Source organism: Echeneis naucrates, chromosome 2, assembly GCF_900963305.1.
Source record: "Echeneis naucrates chromosome 2, fEcheNa1.1, whole genome shotgun sequence".
Lineage (NCBI taxonomy): Eukaryota > Metazoa > Chordata > Actinopteri > Carangiformes > Echeneidae > Echeneis > Echeneis naucrates.
The window spans coordinates 9,755,085-9,779,739 of NC_042512.1; the positions used below are offsets into that span (position 1 = coordinate 9,755,085).

Consider the following 24,655-nt stretch of genomic DNA (forward strand, 5'->3'; position numbering starts at 1 on the left):
CACACATGTTACCTTAAAGGGCATATTGCAGGTTAAGGACCACATTGAATCAATGTTTAAAAAAAATAATATTGGAAATGTTTTGCTGCAAAGTGAAGGAGGTAAAATGTCCACAGCAGAAGGGGGGCAGATCATTGGACAAGTCATACAAAGGGCTCGTCCGGGATTTGAACCAGAGACCTCTCGCACCCAAAGCGAGAATCATACCCCTAGACCAAAAAGCCCTTGATAAGGTTTTTTAAATTATTGAAAAAATTTTACTTTTCATTCTGATCTTTATTCAAGCATTCTTCATTGACAAGAAAGATCCAACATTAAGAACAGAACAGCGACACACAAACAAAATAATGATGAACAGCCCTTCAAGAAGGGGGACCAGAGGGTGTGTGCCAACTACAGGGTCATCATGAACCTCTGTTTTGGGTGGTGGTTGGATGTTATTGGTTTTTCTTAATCAATATCAAACTAAATAATGGCAATAAAGGTTAAATAAATAAAGGTTGCAGACCCCTGATCGAGGGGTATGATTCTGACTTTGGGTACAAGAGGTTCTGTGTGTAAATCCCAGAGGAGCCCCTCATATGATGTGTCCACTGTCTGCAGTTCCACTATTCAAGTGTCAGTAAGTTACACAACATGAATTCAGGAAGGCTTCTCTGACTTCAACAGGTTCTGTTCAATGTGCTCTAACTGCTTATAAATGTCTCACTGGATCAAAAGCTTTGAGCTACGGTAGGCTAGCTAGCATGGTAACCATGCGCTCTCCCACTGAGCTACATCCCCTTGATAGTTCAGCAGCTTTAGCAGCTTTCTGATGCTCCACTGACTGAGCTACGATGATTCAGTAACAGCTGAGTTATCTTTAGTCCAACTACATAAGCAGCTTATCATAGATGATAGAGCCGTACATTTCTTAAAGGAAATAAATAATTTTTAACATAAGCTGCAATGCTTCTTCACAACAAGAAGGTTATGGGTTCAGGGCGTTTGCGAGTGGAGTTGCCATTTCTCCTAAAGCATAGCATGATTCCTGTGCTGTGGTTGGAGTGAAGATAGAAACTCCAACAGGGCATCCCATATGACCAGGACTGCAGCAGAACTGAAGAGATTAATTTAAAGAATCATGAGGCAAAAACCTCATGGTGGCAGGATTTGAACCTGCGCTGGGAAACCCCAATGGATTTCAAGTCCATCGCCTTAACCACTCAGCCACAACAACCATGCACAACGCTCCCATCAAAGGAGATGCTGATGTCACAAAGGTTCTAATAATATCACAGAGATCAAAGACTCCTCCCACTTTTTCTCATGAACTCCACCATAGAGTGCTCACTGTTAATGAAGCTCCAAAGGCAATCATGGTCCTGCCATCACTTCCTGTATTACAGCTTTTGTTTGCAGTCTCTGGACTAGAGAGACAGTAGTTTTGTGTTTGTTGCTGTGTGGAGCTCTGTGTGAGATTTTTGATGACTGAAAAGTTCTCCCCCTCAGAATATTTAAAACTGAGCTATTTTGGCTGGATGTGCCCCTTAATGCTGGATGTTCTGTTCACCATCCACTTCTCCAAAGTCCCACAGTGAAGGCTTCAAATTCACATCTCTCAACAACATTGAAATGAACCTGTTTAAGTCAGAGAACCTTTACTTAGTTCTTATCTCTATACGAATGTATGATAGTGTGGCCGAGTGGTCCAAGGCGCTGGATTTAGGCTCCAGTCTCTTCGGAGGCATGGGTTCAAATCCCAGTAGTCCAAGCTGTGCATTCTGTGGTATGTGATAGAAATCTAACAGCTGCTGTCATTTTGAGTTTCCAAAGTGGGGACTGAGCTGAAGATACAAATGAAACAATCTAAATTGGCTCTCTTTTTAAATGCTTCCATGGTTGTTCTTGGTTGCTCTCCCAACACAGACGTCACACTCTCTCGCGTTCGATTCAGATGGATGCTTTCTGCCTAATCTAAGTGATTTCCATGTATTCTTCATTGTGAGACAATGTCAGGGAGGGAATTAAAGTTATTTAATGATACATTATATCGTCTATATCAGTTTACATGATCTGAAATTTTTTGTCAGGCTTCCTCTCTCGCCTTGTTTGCAGAAACACTGTTGCAGTGTTGCAGTTCTCCCCCGAAAGTGGAACTAAAAGTGTGTCGCTATCATCGACCTTGATAATGAAAACTAAAGCTAAAGCTACCACACCATGCAGGGGATGTAGCTCAGTGGGAGAGTGCATGCTTTGCATGTATGAGGCCCCGGATTCATTCCCCGGCATCTCCAGCATAGGACACAGGAAGTACTTATCTTATCTAAAACTTAGATTTTTACGATGAGAGCAGAGGAGTATCTGATGAAGGAAGTTCAACAGAGCCGGGCTTTGTTTGGGTGTAGTTTCTGTCAGAAGTGGGATTTGAACCTACGCCTCCAGGGGAGACTGCGACCTGAACACCAGCTGCAGAAGGATCGTTCGACCTGCCACAAGAAAATGGCAGAAAGATGTTGTTGACAGCCTTTTGGACACACAACCAGTCAGCGTGACGCATCCACCCTTGTAGGTCAAAAACCCGAGCTTTAACCTCACTCAGGTACCACCTCAGATGCCAAAACCCGGGATTGAACCAGGGACCTTTAGATCTTCAGTCTAACGCTCTCCCAACTGAGCTATTTCGGCTGGATGGCTCCACTTATACTGGATGTTCTGTGACAGGTAAAACACAAAATCTACTAAAACCGATCTACTAAAACTTACAACTTTTTTCCAAATTCCAACCAGGACAACCCCAAAGAGAAGCACTTGTGCACAGGAATGCATTTAGACTATATAGAGTCTAAAGATAGACTGCTAATCCATTGTGCTCTGCACACGTGTAGTAGCGTTAGCTCAATGGGTACTGCTGAAAATCTCATGTGGTGTGTAGAAATAGCAGAGGATGGTTTCGATCCATCGACCTCTGGGTTATGGGCCCAGCACGCTTCCTCTGCGCCACTCTGCTCGCTACGTTCAGTTTGCAGTGGGCCGAGCGGTCCAAGGCACTGGATTAAGGCTCCAGTCTCCAGTCTCTTTGGAGGTGTGGGTTGGAATCCCACTGCTGCCAGTTTGTTGTTGCTGCTGGGGTTTGAATGCAGGATGACCTTCCTCAAAGGTTTGAAGTGATGTGTGAGTCTGAAGAGCTGCTGCCTTTGATACATCACCTGATGATGTCACCTGATGATGTCACAGTACTCACAGAATGAAACTCCTCCTTTGAAGCTGCTTTGAAGAATTTCCAAAATCACATGTGGTTCAGATGTAAACACAAAGGCTGCCTCACTGTCACCATTCAGAACAGCTGAGAAGATTATTGATCATTCATTGATTATTAATGAACAGCTCAGAACCAAACAGTGTATCTTTCATCCAAACCCTGACAGTTTCTCCACACAGGAGGTGTTTCAGGTGTCTGGTTCCTCCATTTAAACTCAAATCTGTGAAAAACTTGTGACATGGCCAAACCCCCCTCCCCCTCCTGAAACATACAAGTGTTCACCGACACAGACGTGGTTTCAGAGACAAACTGCAGAGAAACTCAGAAACTCAGAAACTCTGAGTCTGTCTCTCAGTGAACTTTTGTGCTCCTCAGAATTGTGTCCCACTTCCTCAAAGGTTTGAAGTGAAGTGTGAGTCTGAAGAGGTGCTGCCTTTGATCCATCACCTGATGATGTCACAATGCTAAAAAACTGAGCAGACTGCTGTGGACTTCAGTGAAACAGTGAAAGGATTTCAGCGGTGTTACATTTTCGGCGAAACATTTGCTCATCCTCTCCATGGGCCTGCATTAAGACCTCCGACTCCACTGGGTTGAAATAACTGGATCTTTTTTTTTTCTCGGTTGTCGTGGTGACAGGACTCCATAGATGATGGCCTTGATAGAGGTTGTGCACGTGTGCAACTCAAGCTGAACATAATCAGAGTTGATTGAACCAACTAAGATCAGCTGTTCTGGAACCAGATACTCAGAGTAAGTCAACTCAGAGTTCAGGGAGAGACTCAAGTTCGTTTGAACTCCTATGTGGAATACTTTATAGAAAATTCCAGCTTGCCACATCAGTAAACGAGTTTATTTTACTGAGGACAAAGAAAAAAGGCAGACTCACTTGTAGAGCTGCTGGTAAAACAGGGACAGTCTGAGATTGCTCGGACATCCTGACTGCACAAAAGAGAGAAATTTCAGGATGCCTGCTTGGCTCCTCGCCCAGTTTGGTTCTTTCTTCTGTCTGCAGAACTCAAAGGTATCTGGCACGACCATGATTGTCTTTGGAGCCTCATTAACAGTGTGCACTCTATGGTGGAGGTCATGAGAAAAAGTGGGAGGAGCCTTTGACCTCATTCGAACCTTTGTGACATATAGATTTCTTTTTTTTTTTTTTTTGCTGCACTCTGGTGCAAAGTTTATTCCAGGAGTAATCCACAGACTGACAGAAGGTCAGCCAGCTGCTCCAGCTGAGGCATCACTCTTCAGGTTACTGTCTTATATGTCCTGCACGCTGACCGATTGCATCACAGGAGCCTGTGGAGTGAGTCTGCCAACACACATCACAGGATACATCCAGCAACAGGAAGGTTCTGGAGCTGAGCTGCTCTGGGGATCTAGTTTCCTGGTGCTGTAGCTTAGCTGGTCTAGTAAACAGGTTCAAATCCCAGCAGTGCCTTGTTGTAAATGTTGGAGAAACAACATGGCTGATGTAAGTTTCCCCGTCTTGATTAGAAATTTCCGGAACTATTTGTGAAGGTGCTGCTGGCTAACAGGAGTATTATATTTTAGAAGTAAAGTATTCCCTTTTTTCAGCTATTCCACTGTGATGTTTAAAATGCAAAGTACCTTTTTAACCAACATCAAAATACTGGAAACACCGTGCTGTGGCTCGCCCCGTCCGGGCGTGTGAGGCCGGGGGGAGCCGGCCTCGCCGCTGTGAGGCAGGACCCTTGCTGGTGGCTCTGTGCCGCTGTGCTCTGTTTGTGTTGTCCGGTGTGTGCCCAATGGCCCTGGGGTCCTTTTGTTGGCCCCTGTGATCGAGGCCTCGTTGGCGCAGTAGGCAGAGCGTCAGTCTCATAATCTGAAGGTCGTGAGTTCAAGCCTCACACGGGGCACTTCTTTAGTTAATAATGAGGAGTTAGTGGTTGGGTCTAGAAGCTCAGTTCTTTTAACACTCTCTGGTTAACATGTTTCAATGATATCTTTGGACCGTCTACGGACCATTTCACTGCTCCGCGTGGACAAATATGTGAACTTTTATAGCTGACCAAGAAGAGACATTTTCTTTGCTCTGCAACGTAACTTTCTGAAAATAACATGTCGGTGGTTGTTTTCAGTTTAATATCTGATACGTCCCCTACCCGGGGACCATATATTAAATAGATTTTTGGAACAGGGAGATGGAATAGGGGCTTGCTCCGTCCACTCCACGCATCGACCTGGTATTGCAGTATCTCCAGGAACGGTCCACTCAAATGGATAAGCGCGTGCGCGCAAAGATGCACAGAAAGTTTGTTGGTGTTTGGTGGGAGTTTCTCTTTGGTTCCAGAGCATCCCTGTGACCTTACTGTGACCTGTGGATCTCATTTCTGCCAGCCAGAGTCTGCTACATGTGAAAATATCATACCTTTATGAATGATAAAATCTGAAAACATTCATGGAATACATAGAAAACAGTATCACAGAGTGACAAATATTTTTAGAACTTTATAGCAAAGTATGTCACAATAAGTAGAAAATATGTTGAAAGACTGACGGCATAGGTCTCACTTTGAGCGATGATTTAGAAAATAATGCTCAAATTTAATTCATTTTCACAAAACTATAATGGATCACAGTTTAGTTCTGATAAATGACTTTGATAAAGTGAGTAACTTACAGGTTTAATCCATTTTCAGTTTATACTATTTTCATGTCACGCCATGTGATGATTTTAGGCATAATCCAACAAATTGTCACATAATTGCAGATACCAATGAAAAATCTAAACACAACATGTTTCTATACAGATGAGAGTTAGTAGAGCAAAAATCAACCTTTTTTGTTCCTCTCTTATTTAAATTTTTTACAAAACCTTTTTTTGGTATAGGGTTAGGGTTAGCAACAGCAAAGAAAAGTAAAAAAAAAAAATATATATGTTTGTTTACTTTTGGTCAACCAGCAAAGATCCTGCAGTCAGCCGCTTCGGTCTTTCTCTTTATAGTCGTCACAACCAAACAGTTTCTGTTCTGTATGGATCCCCATGTGTACTTTAAGGCTTTTCTTTGGTTTAAATCTTTTCCCATAAACATCACAGCTGAAGGGTTTCTCTTCTGTATGGATCGTCATGTGTCTGTTAAGGGTTGCCTTTAGTTTAAATCTTTTCCCACATACATCACAGCTGAAGGGTCTCTCATCTGTGTGGACTGCCAAATGTGCTTTAAGCATTCCCTTTAGTTGAAAGCTTTTCCCACAAACATCACAGCTGAAGGGTTTCTCTTCTGTATGGATCATCATGTGTCTTTTTAGTTGTACCTTCAGTTTAAATTTTTTCCCACAAACATCACAGCTGAAGGGTCTCACTTCTGTGTGGACTGCCATGTGTTTTTTAAGGCTTCCCTTTACTTTAAATCTTTTCCCACAAATGTCACAACTGAATGGTGTCTCTTCTGTGTGGGTCTTCATGTGAGTCTTCAAATCCTTTTTTTTAAACGTTTTCCCACAAACATGACAGCTGAAGGGTTTCTCCTCTGTGTGGACTACCATGTGTAATTTAAGATAATCTTGTCGCTTAAATCTTTTGCCACAAAATGAGCAGCCAAACGGTCTCTCTTCTGAGTGAACTTGCATGTGCTGTTTCTTCATGTGAGTCTTCAGACACAACTTTTTTTTAAATGTTTTCCCACACTCAGAGCAGCTGATGGGTTTTTCATTGCTGTCACATCTACTACCATTTACATCACCATCATCTATTTTCACATCTGACTGGGCCACTCTGGTTTCATTAGAATCATTCTCACTGATTTCAGTATCAGAGGAGTCTGAGACCTCTTTCTCTGGATCTGGATCTGGTTGAAGAGGACTCTGTGGATCACAGCTCCTGGCCGGTTCATTCATCTCTTCATCCTCACTCTTCACCTGAAACGGCCTCACAGGGTTCCTGGTCTCCTCCAGTCCTGGTACCTGGTCCTCCTCCTGTTCCTGTTTAAGGACTGGACTCTCTGAATCCTCCGGATCCGGACTGGAGGTGAACTCAGGAGGAACCTCTTTTTTCACCATCAGCTGCTGAACATCTGGAGGAAACGATTCAATAATGAATCCTCTTTATTAGCTACAATATGAACACAGTAATTCCTCCAGCTGCTTCATTCTACATCTGCCAAATACAGTCCTCAGCCTTTCTCACTCATAAAAACAACCGACCCGTTTTGTGGATCAGGACTCGGGGCTGCAGCAGCTCCAGCTGGCTCCTCTGCCGGTCGATCTCCTGCCTGAAGCCCGAAGCCTCCTCCTCATATCCGGCTACCATTCTGTCCACGGCCGCTAAGATCTCCCGGCAGGCGGCGGCGAGTCTGTCAGTGACAAAACCCCGCAGGACTGCTGCTGTGGACATTTTAGCTCCTTCACTTTCCAGCTGAGGGACAAAAGACCATCAGTCCTGTTTGTGTGGAGCGAATATACGGATATCACCAGTATGAGACACTTTATCAAAACATTTCCTATATTATTTTTCTAAACATTGATTCAATGTGGTCATTAACCTGCAATATGCCCTTTAAGGTAACATTTGTGACTTTCTAACTACTTTCTTAACCCTCCACCCTCCATATCATTGATAAAACTTGCTGACTTGTGATTGACCTCTGGAATCACCAACACTACCCCAACAAATAGCACTTACTGCTATCAGAACAGAAGTCTGTGCTTCAGTTGAGGAAACGTTGGTGACAAATGCACTAATTCAGCTGATCTGACGAAATGTATTAATTTGTCCAAAATGTCCATTTTGACATTTTAAATGTCCAAATTTCATCCAGGACAACCCCAAAGAGAAGCACTTGTACAACAGGAAGTCTTCCGTCTTTTTATTTGAAATGATCATTGTTGCATTCTAAGAAGAAGTTGTTGTCTTTGTCAGTCAGCACTGCTCCAACAAGTAGCACTTACTGAATTCAACAGCCAAGTCAGTGCTCAGGTTAAGGTAACATTTGTGACTTTTAGATTACTTTCTTAACCCCCAATTGATTAATTGATAAAACTTGGTGTCCTGGTGATTGAAGAAAAGAAGGAATTGCATTCCTCATCTTTTTTGTCCAATTTCCATCCAGGACAACCCCAAAGAGAAGCACTTATGCACAAAGACTTCATCAGTGTCTCTGATTGGAGTGATCTGAGTTAGATCTGAAGAAAACATGGCTCCAAGAATTAATGCTGTTTTTGTCAATTAACACTGAAAGTGGAAAAAGAGAGCAATTGAATTGATTAAGTCACATTAAGCTTTCATTTTTACCTCACTTAGGATCTTCTCCTCAAGAGTCTTTGCATTAACTTCCCAGTCGTGTCCAATGGACTCCCTTTCAGGCTTTTACCTGAATTTATCTTCTACCTGAATGAAACCACTCCCACAGCTGCCTGTTTACTTTATTTGGGCAGTTTCAATGGTCTTGGTAATGGTTTGTAATGAAGAACACATTTAGTCCATCAGGAACAGACAACGATCCTCTTAAATTCATGAGGACCGTTAGCATATGGTGAGAGGACTGTTAACTGCAGTGATTAGAGATTAGGGTTGTGTTGTTGTGGCTGATCTGAAGAAATCTATTTAAAATAGCAAATCATCATCATTTTTTACTGAATTTCTGAGCAGGACAACTCCAAAGAAAGGAATAATTGTAACTGTCTGAGTTAGAGCTTGCCTTTGTGTTTGTCAGTCAACAAATAGCTGAGCTGTGTAGTTGTGTTGTGCTACACACCAAACATGTCCAGAAAAGACAGACTGTTCTGTGTATTTCCCTGAAGAGCTGTCAGACTGTGTTCACACCTTGATTCCTGCCATCACAGTTCACCTTTTGTGTCTTACTTTTGTTATCCTTTCCAAAATTTTATTTGATGGCACAGAGGGACCCGAGGCACTAATAAAAAAAGGAGGGGGGCCTGAAAGTGTGACTTGGTTCCCATCGTTCATATTAAAGAGCCGTTAAAGAGACTCTCTGTGATCAGCTTAGGGTTAGCTGTCATGTTTCTAAAAGCATGTCTGAGGAAACAAAGCGTCAACAAGTGTTCAAGGCTTTTGATGGTGTAGTGGTGGTCAGTCATCATTGGTGCTTCATCTGTAGAATTCTCACCTGCCAGGCGGGAGGCCTGGGTTCAATTTTCTGGAATGTAAAACTCAGCTGCTCTCCATGAAAAGCAGCAGTCAGCTCTGCCTGGATACAACAGTGGTCAGGGCTGTATGATGTATGTTTATACTGAAACACTGACAGCTCTCCTCCATCTCACTCTTTTACTTACTCTGGGTTCCAGCCTCGTTGGTGCAGCAGGCAGCGTGTCAGTCTCATAATCTGAAGGTGGTGAGTTGGAGCCTCACAGCTTTAGTTCCATTTCCAGGCCATGGAAGCAACAATGAGAAGTCATTTCCACTGTGTGCTGTGCTGAAACAGCTCAGTTGGTAGAGTCCCTGGTTCAATCCTGGATTTTAGTACCTGTGGTTTATCCTTTAGAAGACTGTCTTTTTTAATTAATGAGAGATAAAAAGCTATTTAGGAAATGTCAAGGTGCCAAACAAACCAACATTTTCTACGGACGGAGTGGCAATATTTCAACATGTCAAAGGAATTTTGGTTGGACGGTCAAAAGTAGACCAAAACAACTTTGTCCCAAACACACCTTGCTGCAGTGGAGGTTAAAGAAAAGCTACAGAAAGAGGACATGACCTCACTGTGTGTCACATAAATGTATGAATCCAATCTGTTAAAATGAAGCTGAAATGAATCCTTGTAGCATTAATTGTTCAGCAGCATGACTTGTCATGATACTGAGGTTGTGTCCTGTTTGGGGGTCACCACAGAGGAGGAGCTAGTGAGGACAGGCAGCATTATCAATGTCCTCATCTCATCCAAAAGGTTTCATCAGACAGATAATTGATTTAGCTGTCAGGCTCCAGTGTCATGGGAGACGTCGGTAGACCATAAGCCATTTAAAAGAAAAATCCAGTTTGATGATGATTGGAAATGTCTGTTTATTGTTTATCACTTGTTAGGATCCCTGTTAGCTGTCACTGAGGCAGCAGCTACTCTTCCTGGGGTCCAAATGAAAATGCGCATCTGCAGTCAAACAGGTTCACAAACCACTTTACCATCAACCTCAACTGTATACACATTACACTTCCATTACCAGATCCTCTGTATATAGATGAATGTTGCAGTGCTGCTGTGGCTTAGCTGGTCAAAGCACCTGTCTTGTAAGAGTCATGATGGTCAGCTACTTATGTTGGAATATTTTAAGACCCTCTGTACATTTCTGTACATCAGAGTGGTGCTGTGGCTTAGTTGATCAAAGTGCCTGTCTAGTAAACAGGAGATCCTGGGTTCAAATCCCAGCAGTACCTGTTTTAAGGTTGTTGAGATAAACTCATGTAACTTCTTCTGCAGGAGTTCCATTAAAACTCTCTGACCAATCAGGTAACTGCAGAGTCTTGATGTCTCCCTTTGGAACATCCTGACGTTTTGTGGAAGAGATTAAACCAACAATCCAGTACTATCCAACAAAAACAGCTGAGGACAGTGCTGTGGACTTGAGCTGGTAACAGGCTGAATGATTTTACAGCCAATGCTGTTAGCTGGTTAAAGATTTGTAAAAATAAGCCAAAAAAAATGCTTTCACACAGGCTGGTTAGCTCAGCTGGTTAGAGCGTGGTGGTAATAACGCCAAGGTCATGGGTTCAATCCCCATACTGGCCACAAGCAGCATCTCAGAACTTGGTGTTGTTCTCTCCATATACTTCAATGCAGTCTGAAAGGGAAGCTTGTTGTCATATAGTGATGGGATGGCTCCATACTCCAGAACATCCCTGTGAACCTGGTCATACACCTTCTCCAGATCAAATCTTGGGGTTCCACATGTCCACTATAATTCCAGTGGATAGGACAAGTCAATCACAAGTTTTATCAGTTTTTAGGGTGTGGGGGTTAAGAACATCTGAATTAGTTTGAAAGTCACAATTGTTACCTTAACCTTAGCATTTAAAGAAACGCATCATCAGCAAACACCAGCTGCTGTTTTCACCCAGGTGGCTGCTACATGGGTTCAACTTGTGACTGTGGTTGTTGTCAGTGAAAAGGATTCTGTTACAAACTCCTAAACTACTTCAAGAACCCTGTAGCTGGCCAGTATGGAAATTGAACCCATGACCTTGGCGTTATTAGCACCACGCTCTAACCAGCTGAGCTAACCGGCCTGCTTGGATGCTTCTACGGCTTATTATAAAAGTATACAGAACAAATAGCAGCTTGAACTTTTTGGAAAATTCAGCATGCTGGCATCGGCTGCTGGCTTAGCATGTATTTGTATCAATAAGCCTCTCAGCTGTTCTGAATGGTGACAGTGGGGCAGCCTTTGTGTTTACATCTGAATCACATGTGATTTTGGAAATTCTTCAAAGCAGCTTCAAAGGAAAAGTTTCATTCTGTGAGTACTGTGACATCATCAGTCCAGAGTGATTTCTGTGTGTCTGTGCTCATCCATTTGAAGGGAACGTGAGAGAGTGTGTATGCATCTGTGTCATGTTGGAGATCAATGAAAGACGGGAAATGCCTTTGATCTCCAGTGACGTCACACAGTCTCATTGTGGAGTTATTAGTTGTTGATGTTGTTCTGTAAAAATCTGCATCAGTGAAACATTCATTCCAAACTGATATTATCTGTGTCATGGTGTTCAGAGATTTCAGCAGCTCACATCCAACACAGAGACTCTGAGCAGGCCCACCTGGTCTTAGACCCAGACCCAGACCCAGACCTAAATCCAAACCCAGGAGACAGAGGTTGAGTGAGTCAGTGAGGAAGAAGCTGCTCGTTCTCCTTCAACAGTTTGATCTGAGGAAAAGTCGCCTTCCTCTTTTCAGGAATCAACTTCTACCATCTGTCCACTAGATGGAGATAACTGAGCATCAACTGAGAACTGAGTTCTTCATCATCTGGAAACAGACAGCATTGTTTTCTTCAGCTGGAGCTCTTTGTTCAAATCTACATTGAGATTCAGAGCCAAATGTTTTTCCTTTCCTGGATTTACTTGATCATTTCAGTCTCCACTCTGTGGATTCAGCTGACAAATGCAAAATACAACCAACATTTAAACGATGACGTGTTGAAACAAAACTTTATTGATTCAGTCTGGTCAGCAGAATATAACCTGATGAAATCAGCAACATTAAACTGATGTTTCTACATGAATGCATCACTGATTCTAAAACCATAAACTGAACATGAACACTCTGTACACTCAGCGTTACACACATGAAGACAGCATCATGTGTTTAAGGTGATGTTGAGCTGAACAGGACTTGTATTGAACACACAGAGGGAGTGCACCGTTCCTGGAGATACTGCAATACCAGGTCGATGCGTGGAGTGGACGGAGCAAGCCCCTATTCCATCTCCCTGTTCCAAAAATCTATTTAATATATGGTCCCCGGGTAGGGGACGTATCAGATATTAAACTGATAAGAACAGATACTACACTTGATCTTAGCCAAAAGGCCGAGAAGCGATACCGCTCAGCTGTCGGAGGTAACGGAGTGTTTCTCCGCACCGACCCGCTCAGTGAGGGGTCAGAGTCGGCTTCAGTAACAACATCACTCCGAGAGAGAGACACAAACAGAAGACATGAAGAAACGAAGGAGGGATCAGAAAACAACCACATGTTATTTTCACAAAGTTACGTTGTAGAGCAAAGAAAACGTCTCTTCTTGGTCACCTGTAAAACTTCATATCTATGTCAATTTACCAGCTGAATATTATTGTGAAAACATCAGTTTGTCCTCTCATGTGATTGGCCTCATGGTGTGTCCATCAAAATAACCCCCCTGTCTGCACGGATTCTCTGAAGATTCGGCTCTCCTCGACTGGACTCGGCTTTTTTCCACCGAAAGAGAGAATAATAAAATGAAAGAGGAACTTTCTCTTCCACAGAATAAGACCACAAATGACTGAACACCCACAAATTTAAAATAGCATTCAAAGTCATTTTAACCAGAATTACTGCCATCATTTTATCTTAAAATAACGTCCGCTATGTCCATTCAATGCTAACATGCAATAGAAAACTCCATAGACCGGCTAACGGGATTAGCATCAGTACCGCGATCATTTTAAAGCGTCAGTGAATTTATTCAAACTCCAACATCAAATCCTGCCAACAACGGTTGGATGGATCACAGCATGTTCTGGTTTCATGCTTCTTTAAATTGGTCACTGGTTGCTTCTGGTTATGTTTGATGAACAACTTCCAGCACAAAAATCATGCTACACGTCAGGAGAAATGACACTTCCTGTCCGTTTTCTGAGTGTGCTCAGAACATCACATCCTCAGCTCCAACCTACATGGAGCTACGACACTGTGTGACGTCACTGGAGATCAAAGGCATTACCTGTCTTTAATCGCTCTCCCACGCGTGACACTAGCGTTCGTGTCAGATGGATGAGCGCATGCGCACAAAGACGCACACGACTCGTTTCGCAAATGAATGATAAATGGCAAATAATAATGACAAATAATAAATGAAAAAGCACAAAAACCCAAAGATCCAACTCAGTTTGAAAATATTTTTAATCTTTAATTAAATGTAAATCATTTAAAAATGTTGAACTACTTACATTTAAACCACATAGACAAGTATAAAGGATGATACGACAGGATGTCAATGAAAATCCTAACAGTTTTATCTCGTCTTTGGTTCAGATTGGCATGAAGAAAAACCAAGTGGCTCAGCTTTGATGGCTCTCTTGGGTCCTTTTTAGGACAAATAAGGAGAAGGAAAGAGTCGAAGTGAATGAGAATATTCTCTCGTGATCACAGCTGAGGCTCCCGCCCCCGAAAACCTGATTGGTCCTTCCATGTCCCCTCAGCTGTCATTGGCTCTCAGTGGTGCCATTCATTTGGAGTGACAGCGCGTTGTGTAAAGTTGTTTAAGTGGCTACAACTCGACATTTGGTGAGAAAATGGAAAACAAAATAAAACATAGAAGTGAACTGATAAGAGGAGCAGTGCTGAAAACAAGTTCAGGAAGTTGTGCTGCAAGCTAAATGCTGTAAATTCACCAGTCTGAGTTTTGAAACAAACTTCCGTCTTACTGCAGCACCTGTAGCAAATATTCACCGGAGTTCAGGTAAGAACTCTGATGAGAACTTTCACGCTCAATTTCTGTAAAGTTGTCTTTTCTCTGTTTGCATGTGAAACTGTTCTGTTCTGTTCTGTTCTGTTAAACAACATTTAATCGACATGATTAGCAGAGTCCTCCTTGTTTAAGGTCGTTAGGTCGTTATGCTAACACAGCTAAGTTAGCTAATTTGGTTAGCATGCAAACTGTGCTAATTTAGCTAGCATGTTAGCGTATCTCAATTAGCTAATTAGGCTTCGTTAGCATGGAAGAAAATTTCTCACTGTTGCAGTTACTGCCTCAGTTTGAACTCGAATTGAAGACTTGTTCTTTCAGAGGAAACAGAGCAGCTCAGTGTAGGTCAGCAGGCTGAAGTCCTGTTAGTCAGAGCACACCTGGAAATACAGAGAAGAAGAAATTGACTTGGTGTTTGATTATGATTATTGACAGTTAAAGATGTGTAAACTTTGTCCTCCAAACTTTTGGACACACCAGGGAAGGATAAGGACCCTGATGAAGACATCACTGAATCTGATGACAGCAGCAGAAGGTCCTTTCTGTGATGGAGTGATGGGAGGGGGGGAGGAGGTTTGTCCACATCTGGTTATGGATGGCTGGCTCCTGTGTTCAGGGGGAGGATGTGATAGTAGAAATTCTTGACCTCCTTTTGTTGGTCTTAAGCCGCCGATAAAGGAGGAGGGTTGGAATTGTGACAAACAAGAAATGAAGAATAGACAGCGGACAGTTCATTTGTAGCTCAAAACCTATTCAGTACATTTTTTCAGACAATGCTAAATAACTTATTTTCTTAGCAACATCCAGACATGAGAAACTCAGTGCTGCTTGGAATATCCAACACATATAAAACACAGCTGCTCTCCATGAAAAGCAGCAGTCAGCACAGTCTGGATACAACAGTGGTCAGGGCTGTATGATGTGTGTTTATATTGAATGTGCTGAAGCGTTAATAATATAATCCCAGTAATGTAATCATTGACAGACTCTGTGATTGATTTCCCAGCATTTTTTGCAGCTTCTGTGAGCAGCAACTCTGTTGCTTTTTGTTCATTTTATTGATTTATAGTCTTTGTTTTCTTAATTTTATAGTTGTGAAATTCAGTATTGTGTCTTCTCCATGGGGTCGGTGAAAGTGCACAGATCTAGATGGAAAATCTGGGTTTGATTAGCAAGTTGATAACCAGCTTTGTGAATAAGCGCTGACATATACAGGCTTCTGGTGGGTCCTTAAAAAGTCTTAAAATGTCTTAAATTAAAATCTGGGTATTTGTGGCCTGAAATGATCTTAAAATCACCATAAATTTGCTATAGGTATAACATTTCCAGGCGGTTAAGGTTAGGGTTATGCCAATGGGAAAGCACAGTGATTGGAAAACATAGTGTGTGTTTGTTTGATTAACTTTGTACAAAGACTGTGTAGTTAATGAGAGACTCCGAAATGAAGTGAGCGGTTCAACATGCAAAGATGGGGAAGTGCAAATTTAATGAAAAATGGATGGAAGAGGGTGCATTTAGGAGGTGGTTGGCGCCAGCTGAAAGCAACAATGAGGCAATGTGCAAGGGACCTTGGGGTCAAAGCCATCCAGTCGCATATGAAAGGAGGAAAGCGCTCACATGCTGCCACAGCGGGGCCAAGTTTAAATTGTCTTCAAGTTTAAAAAAAAAAAAAAAAAAAAAAAGTCTAAAATTTCATTTGTTGAGGTCTTAAAAAACATTACATTTTACTCTTAAAATGGTGCAAGAACCCTGATATAGTATGCCATTATGCCATTTCCAATCTGATCATTTTGTTTATGCTATAGCTCAACTGCATATTGTAGACAAACATAACTGTGACTGTGGGCATGTATAATAGTGTTGCCTTATAGTATCAAAATATAAAATCATATATTTGTCCCATATTGTACACCACATCATATAAATCAAAGGTCATTGGAGCCTTGTGATCTACCTGATGTGGATTATTACTGTCTGTTAATGATTGACTTCAATTCATTTCAAAGTTTAGAACTGCTCTGGTATCGGATTTTCCTCTAAGTCATATTCAGTTTTACACAGAGAGCTCAGACTGTGTTTGGATCAACAACTTTAGAAAACCTGCTGTCAGATATACATTTATATATTTTTTTTCATGGAAGCTGCAGTTAAAGTTCACCTTCACTCATCAGCTGCATGAAGATCAGTTCGACCATCAGGTAACATAACCAATCCTGTTTGTGTCAGTGAATGTTGAACTGATTTAAAAACAGATTGTAAAGCCAACAAAATGGAAATTTAAAATTATTTAGTTGCATAGATGTATAAAATACTAAACTTCACTCCTTCTGACTCCTGATATATCAGTGATATACTATTTAGGAATTGACATTTATAAATTTATTTGAAAACTGACAGTTTGATGCTCATATCTGGGGCCATGCTGATCATTTTCAACCAGCTACCTTCTCATATATATATATAGATATATGAGAGTCACTAACTAAGAAGAGTCACTAACTGAGATGGGCTGTTGAAGAACATGAAAAAAAAGACAAGGAGATAGACAAAGTGCTAAAACAACAAAAACTGGTCAGTTCTGTTTCATATTCACTATTAAAGGAAACTGGTCTATTAATTTAAATGTTGCTTTAATCATGATGATGAACCATCAAACTCCTCACAGCTCCCTGTTCAGATTCCAGATAAAGAGGGTTGGTTGTGGATGATGTGGTTACTTCTTAACAAGAGCTCTTAAAATGTTTGTGATAAAGACATGAACTCATAAAATAGCTGCTGAAAACATCAGCATGATATCAGTTAAACCAGCAGAATGTCATCTGACAATTCACTTTAATTTGTTTCAAGGAAGATCTTCTCATGAAATACAATACAATATATAAAAGATAATGATTAAAAGATTTTGTGGCTTTTTTTTTTTTTTAAACATCAAGATCAGTTTTCCATCAACGCTACAAGATGTAAAATTTCAGTAAAATATTAACACTAGAGATTATAAAACTACACTGCAGTTGTTGATACAAACATAACTTGTGGGGGATGTGGCTCAGAAAAAAACTAATCATGAAGATGGTATTTCTTCAGCTGTTGACTTGATTCGGGGTTTCAATTGTTAGTAAACACATTTCAAAATGTTTCACATGGAAATATTAGCTTTATGATGGGATATTATCCTCAGGTAAGAAACAAAAATTAGACTTTGATATTAAAGTCATGAAGAAATCCATATTTCTGATCTGTTGGGTGAACTCGGTGACATAGTTGTTGCTGTTGGCTCTGAAGGATTGTGTAACTTTTCCAGCAGGTGGATGCTCAGCTATGAATCAGTGTGAGGACAGAGAGGAGGGAGCCCCTCCCTCTAAAACCACTCTGTGTGGGGAACATGAGAGTCAGACCAAAGCTCAGAGGTGAGATGAGGATCTCTAACTGTCCATCTGTCAGAGCTCAGCACTCAGATCACTGCTCCATCATTATTCACTCTCACTGACACTTAGGTTTTTTTTACTGTATTTACTGTATTAATAGAGAGCTCAACCAACATGACTAGATATTAATATTATTATTAGTAGTAGTAGTAGTAGTAGTTGTAGCATAAGTATTTGTCTTGCACATTTCAATTAAAGTAACAGAATGATTCATAGCTATACAAATTAAAACCTAACCTCAGTATTTTATTTTAAACTGATCTTTTTCTGTTCAGTTTATTGGTTGTTGATCATTTTACTTCCAGCGATGTTTGTACTAGCAACAAGAGGTCGAAACCAGATTCCCATGTGAGCTGTGTCTCCATGAAGAGTGATCAGTCAATGGGTCCTCCAAAGAACTTGAAGGGTGGTCAACAGTCTGCTGTGTCCAGCTGTGTGTCCATGAAGAGTGATTGGTCTATGGATCGTCCTATTATTTTTAAGGGAGGACCACAGTCTGCTGTATCCAGCCGTGTGTCCATGAAGAGTGATTGGTCTATGGATCGTCCTATTATTTTTAAGGGAGGACCACAGTCTGCTGTATCCAGCCGTGTGTCCATGAAGAGTGATCGGTCTATGGATGACTTTATCAAAGAAAAAAGGTAAAAGCTGATCATTTGTTGTTGTTTGACTCATTAAAGGTATCAAAGCTTGTCTATCAGTTTCTCTGCTGTTCATAGAAAACTCCTGGAACAAACTGTGTGTTTGTGTCTTTTCTCCTCAGAGTTCAGTCTGACAAACATCATCACACAGACCTGGACTCCATATTTATGGTGTGTAAATGTTCATCCAGTGACTACAACAGACACCAACAAAGACTTGAGTTTGAAGCTGCACTCTTTAGACCAGTAGAGCTTTACTCTGTGACAGACAGGAGTTGAATTGGGATTGAACAGGTTTGGGGTGGGAGAGAGTGGGAGAGGACTGGGAGTTGTAGTTCACCACAGAGCAATAATCCATCAGACTCAACAGATATGTTCTGTATGAATATGGTCTGTTGGAGACTTTCACAAAACATTTCTGCTCCTTTTTTTTTCATCTATGGTGAGTCCTTAAGAAAAGTCTATTTAGTTGTTTTCCAGATAATTTGAGCTGTGACTTAATAACAAAGACCAAAGTTAATCAGATTCAGTCCTGGACCTCCATGGACTCTGTCTCTACAGGGTTTAAAGATGGAATAATTCATCAGTGAACTAGTTCAGGTGGTCTGATCCATCTTCAGCCACAGTCACAGTTAATACCCTGAATTTTCACTTCCTAAGTTGATGTGTTGAAGGGCTGTATCAGTTTGGTCTTCATGTGATGATCAGGATCTCTGTGTTGTCAGAATCTAAAGTCAAACTTAGTAAGTTACACCAGTGAAGTTAGTTTAGTGAAGTCAGCAGGTCTGAATCTTTCTGTGTAGCTCTGGAAAGAGACGTGGCAGCAGATGATACAGCAGCAGCTAAAGTTGAACTCTGCTGACTGATGATCTGATGCTTTGATCCATCAGTTTATACTGAGAGTGAACTTTATACAGGATGTTATTGTGTTCCAGCTGCTGGAGGAGAACATCGTCTGTTTTGTGAAGAACGAGCTGAAGAAAATCAAAAGGAGTCTGAGTCCAGATTACCCACAATTCATCAAGAATGAGGATGATGAGGTGGATGAAGAGCAGAGGAGGAGCAGAGAGGCATTTCTGAAGATTACAGTGAACTTCCTGAGGAGGATGAAGCAGGAGGAGCTGGCTGACTGTCTGCAGAGCAGTAGGAGGATTTAACATGATGGATCAATTAGACATTTACTAAAGTCTCAGGAGACAGAAAAAAATATGATCATACTCTACATCCTTAGGAGAAGTAAACATCAACCTTGTAGTTTGAATTTCTTAATTTCATTTGTTTTTGTTTATTCAGAAAGCCGTGCTCGAGTGTGTCAGCGTAAACTCAAATCTGGCCTGAAGAAGAAGTTCCAGTGTGTGTTTGAGGGGATCTCTAAAGCAGGAAACCCAACCCTTCTGAATCAGATCTACACAGAGCTCTACATCACAGAGGGAGGGACTGGAGAGGTCAATGAGGAACATGAGGTCAGACAGATTGAAACAGCATCCAGGAAACAGGACAGAGCAGAAACAAGCATCAGACAAGAAGACATCTTTAAACCCCCACCTGGAAGAGACCAACCAATCAGAACAGTGATGACAAAGGGAGTGGCTGGCATTGGGAAAACCGTCTTAACACAGAAGTTCACTCTGGACTGGGCTGAAGACAAAGCCAACCAGGACATAGAGTTCACATTCCCCTTCACCTTCAGAGAGCTGAATGTGCTGAAAGAGAAGAAGTTCAGCTTGGTGGAACTTGTTCATCTCTTCTTCACTGAAACCAAATAAGCAGGAATGTGCAGCTTTGATCAGTTCCAGGTTGTGTTCATCTTTGACGGTCTGGATGAGTGTCGACTTCCTCTGGACTTCCACAACACTGAGGTCCTGACTGATCCTACAGAGTCCACCTCAGTGGACGTGCTGCTGACAAACCTCATCAGGGGGAAACTGCTTCCCTCTGCTCGCCTCTGGATAACCACACGACCTGCAGCAGCCAATCAGATCCCTCCTCAGTGTGTTGGCATGGTGACAGAGGTCAGAGGGTTCAATGACCCCCAGAAGGAGGAGTACTTCAGGAAGAGGAGACATTTAAACTGTTAAATGGTGGAAAGTAACTTTTGAAAAGAAGTTTTTAATTATTTGAAAATGACATTTGGATTTTACTCCGTTGAAATTCACATTGCCAGTTTGAGTCAGTTCAGGTTCTTTACAGTGTTGTTTAATTTCCTCATGAAATCTTGTCACTGTTTGTATTTGACTGTTGTGAAGCTGCTTCCTGTTGGTTCAGCTGTTTGACTTTCATTTTCTAAACTTCTACTTTCTAAACCTTCAGCTCTAAACAGATGATGTAACATTGACACTTTCGAGCAGGAACTTTGTCTCCTAAAGTCACATCTTTTATTCTTTACTCAGGTTGGAGAGCTGCAGTTTGTCAGAGATCAGCTGTTCTTCTCTGGTCTCAACTCTGAAGTCCAACCCCTCCCATCTCAGAGAACTGGACCTGAGTTGGAACAACCTGAAGGATTCAGAGCTGAAGAATCTGTCTGATCTTGTGGAGAATCCAGACTTCAGACTGGAGACTCTGAGGTCAGTAGAGTTGGACTCAGTTCATCTTCCTTTCAGTAATATTGTTTAAATCCAGTATCAGAGCAAAGACTGTGTTTCCTGTGCAGCTGTGAGAGGAGAACAAATAGATTTCAGAATTAGACAGAAAAACAGAGAGAAAACAGTCAGCCAATCAGATCAGTCAAACGGCTGTTGTGATCATGAGAGAACTCAGACATTCAGGTTCTGAATCTGGAAGCACTGCAGCTTAGTGGTTAACGCTGTCACCGCACAACAAGAAGGTCACTGGTTTGGTTTCCAGCCAGCCGCCTTTCTGTGCAGAGTTTGAACAGTGGGTTGCATGGGTGTCCTCCCACGATCTGGTCTGGCCTGGTGACCAGGACAAGGTGTACCCCAAGTTGAGGGCCCTGTACACCCTGAACTCAGAGATGTTCAGATTCTGGTCCTCGTCCATCAAACTGTCAGATCTGAGCTGAGACTGTTTGTTCTCTGATCAGGTTCATCTGTCACAGCTCTGAGATCAGTCTGACTGAAAGCTGCACATCACTGATCTTCTTTCATCACACTGTCACCATGTGGTCTTTCTGCAGACCAGAATCTGTCTGTCTGTCTGTCTGTCTGTCTGTCTGTCTGAGTCTCTCTGTTTAAATGGACCTTCAGAAAATCATCACCTTCATGACTCAGCTCTTTATCTCCACTGTGGACTCAGGGAAATGTGCTGAGTCAGCAGACTTGAGGTCTGTGAGTTTCCAGCTCAGTGTGTTCACTCCAACACGTTAACATGAGCTGAGAGGAAGCAGCTGCTGCACATCTGGACTGAACAGGACTGAAGTCCCTGCAGGTCTTTATGCTGGATCTGCATCACTGACTGACAGCTGATGGACAGCTGCAACAGCGTACTTCATCTTCTGAAAGGAAAATTTTTATTAAGTGTACTAAATTATTTTTGGGAGTCAAACTTAACATCCTGTTTTAATCTGAATGTCGCTGTGTGTGTGCGTATGCATTTATGTGTGGATGATGATGTGGCCTGTTTGGGGGATCTTGTCCTGATTATTCTTATTTTTTAATGTGTAAAGCACTTTGTGGAACATTGTTTTTTGTTTGAAAGGGGCTGTATAAATAAACTAAAGTTTAAAGCAGCGATTGATTTGTTGGTTAGTTAATTGACTGATATAATGATGTAATACAGTCCAATAATGTTCTAGCGGAGTCGTGCAGCAGACTCTCAGCTCAGTGTGTGAATGTGCTGCTGCTGAACTGGGACTCATGAGTTCCACTCTGAACCAATGAGTCATGAATCATGAGTCTGACTGTGAACCAGTCTACAGTATGTGCTGTGGGTGAGTGACAGCTCATAGCGGGGAGGGAAAGGGAGTGAAACAGCAAACCAGAGCTGCTGCTTTTCCTCCTTCTTTCTATATGAACATGAGCACCATGATGCACACTGCTGTGTTCTCATATCAAGCTCATGTTCACCTTCTTTCTTTCACAGGGAGAACATGAAAGAAGCTGAAGCTGAACTCAGCCTTCCAACTTTAGTGCTCCGTGTCACAGACTGATCCATTTTCTGACGTTATAGTCCACACCAGGCTGCAGCCTCTCTGTGTGACACTTTGTTCATCATTATTTTCACACTTTACTTCCTGCTTCTTTTCATTTCGGCTCCATGTAGGCTGTACATGATGACTTTGTTTGTGTGTGGCTGTTTTCTTCTGAATGTGGGATCTCTGTCTGAATAAAAGTTTCACAATCACTGCCTCAGACTGCATTCAGAAGGAATTGTTGAAGTCATAGAAGCTGAAGAGTTGATGATCAGAGGCTGACAGCTAAAGGAAGCTAGAATGCACACTGCTCTCTGACAGAGTCGGCCTCCCTCCACATTTAGGAGGCTTTTTCACTTCTTACAACAGCTGACAAAGGGCTCATCTGGGATTTGAACCCCGGACCTGTCACACCCTGAGCCAGAATCATCCTGATTGTTCCTGGAATGGTTTGGTTAGTCAGAGTGTGTCTGTGTGTGTTCTTGTCTCTCTGAGTGGTTGGAAATGAAAATGGAGATCGGTAGAAGCAGATGACTCTGAGGATGAATGAATGTTTCACTGACAACATCAACAACTGTTTACTCACCTCACAAAGAGACTGTGTGACGTCACTGGAGATCAAAGTCATTTCCTGTCCTTCATCGCTCTCCCACGCGACACCAACTCAAATGTCACACTCGCATAAGATTCAGCCGGAACGGCGCATGCGCACGAAGACGCCCACGCTTGTCTCAAGAGTGAAAGTGAAACACAAATCAGCTGTTATTAGACAAATAAGTGGCGTTAAATTGAACTAAAACTAAATCTATTGGTTTGTTCCTCCTTCTACTGATTAAAATGCTTATTTTCCTGCTTTTGCTCATTTTTGGAATCACAGACTGAGCGAAGTTGCGCACCTCGTCCACTGTGTGTGTGTGTGTGTGTGTGTGTGCTCTCTCTGCTGGTCTGAGTTCATTTAAATACATTGTTGGATCTGTCTGTCTGTATCATGTCAGAAACTCTGAAACACTCTGAACTTCTTTAAAATATGGTGGATTTACTGATATGAAAGAGTCCAGCAGTCCATGATGGATTATTATAGAAAGATATCAGCTTTAATGTAAATACATTGTTGTATATTAATACTGAAATTACAATAAAACTTAAGATGTTGCCAAATAAATTATACAAGTTGTGAGATGACGTCATGAATCCTGATTGAGGAGTGACACCTGTGTGAGGAAAAACAGAAAAAAGAAGACTCTCCCTGATCAGGTTAGTTGCCACGTTATAAAATGCAGGAAGTGTTGAAGGCTGCTGATGACTGGAGATTCATGACGTCATGGTGAAAGTCGTTAATAAGCATTGGTGGTTCAGTGGTAGAATTCTCGCCTGCCACGCGGGAGGCCCGTGTTCGATTCCCGGCCAATGCACAGTAACTTTTTGCCAACATCCAGATGTTAGAAACACAGTGCTGCTGGGAAAATACCCAGATAGACTCCAACACACTGTGACTTTGTGAAACAACCAGTGGAGCCCCCTGGTGGTCAGTAGAAGTGCAGCCCCTCTGAGCTGGTGGCAGACCAAGGCTTCAGTCTGCACACATCTTCCACATGTGATGGCACACACACTGTGTATTGTGGCAACATCCGTCCCCTCAGAGAGAATCTGCTCTTTAACCCTCCTGTCGTTTTCACCCCCCGCCCCTTACTTTAGTGTTCCTGCTCTGTTTGATACGGTGGCCGGTAAGTGCAAAACTAAATTACAAAGTGCCAAACACTTTTACATGTCGGGAAACATTTTTACATTTTATTCAACAAAATTACATAAGAAAAAGACTTTTACCACGGAAAAAACAAACATTACATTTTAGAAAACAAATTTACAAGTTGCGAAACAAATTTCCAAACGACAGAATCTTCCGGAAGGGGAATGTACCAAATGCCGGAAGTGATCCAGAAGAAGATTGACTGTGAGCTCAAAAAGTTTGTGTCGGTTTGTGTGGCGGGAAAACTTTGCGGAGTGAAAGTTTATGGCAGCATGGAGTAAATGATGTTTTGGCCGTTTTGTGGAAACAACTTGAGCCAATTTACGCGGTTGTGTTTTCCGTGCGGACGATCTGTAGAATGTTTAACGTTGATGAACGG

The 24,655-nt window shown here is 41.9% G+C and overlaps 8 non-coding genes and 1 pseudogene across 8 annotated transcripts; 4 read left to right on the forward strand and 5 right to left on the reverse strand.

The window, feature by feature from the left end:
- Nucleotides 1–152: 152 nt before the first annotated feature.
- On the reverse strand, nt 153–224 carry trnap-ugg (transfer RNA proline (anticodon UGG)). The gene has a single exon. It is a non-coding gene; the product is annotated as a tRNA-Pro (tRNA).
- A 913-nt stretch (nt 225–1,137) lies between these two features.
- trnas-uga (transfer RNA serine (anticodon UGA)) lies at nt 1,138–1,219 on the reverse strand. Its single transcript has one exon. It is a non-coding gene; the product is annotated as a tRNA-Ser (tRNA).
- A 1,375-nt stretch (nt 1,220–2,594) lies between these two features.
- Nucleotides 2,595–2,667, reverse strand: trnaf-gaa (transfer RNA phenylalanine (anticodon GAA)). Its single transcript has one exon. It is a non-coding gene; the product is annotated as a tRNA-Phe (tRNA).
- Nucleotides 2,668–5,307: 2,640 nt separating this feature from the next.
- LOC115058233 (uncharacterized) lies at nt 5,308–5,485 on the forward strand (annotated as a pseudogene).
- A 5,036-nt stretch (nt 5,486–10,521) lies between these two features.
- trnat-agu (transfer RNA threonine (anticodon AGU)) lies at nt 10,522–10,595 on the forward strand. Its single transcript has one exon. It is a non-coding gene; the product is annotated as a tRNA-Thr (tRNA).
- Nucleotides 10,596–10,873: 278 nt separating this feature from the next.
- On the forward strand, nt 10,874–10,947 carry trnai-aau (transfer RNA isoleucine (anticodon AAU)). Its single transcript has one exon. It is a non-coding gene; the product is annotated as a tRNA-Ile (tRNA).
- A 423-nt stretch (nt 10,948–11,370) lies between these two features.
- On the reverse strand, nt 11,371–11,444 carry trnai-aau (transfer RNA isoleucine (anticodon AAU)). Its single transcript has one exon. It is a non-coding gene; the product is annotated as a tRNA-Ile (tRNA).
- A 1,119-nt stretch (nt 11,445–12,563) lies between these two features.
- LOC115057755 (U2 spliceosomal RNA) lies at nt 12,564–12,754 on the reverse strand. Its single transcript, XR_003841951.1, has one exon. It is a non-coding gene; the product is annotated as a U2 spliceosomal RNA (small nuclear RNA).
- An 11,116-nt stretch (nt 12,755–23,870) lies between these two features.
- trnag-gcc (transfer RNA glycine (anticodon GCC)) lies at nt 23,871–23,941 on the forward strand. Its single transcript has one exon. It is a non-coding gene; the product is annotated as a tRNA-Gly (tRNA).
- Nucleotides 23,942–24,655: the final 714 nt, after the last annotated feature.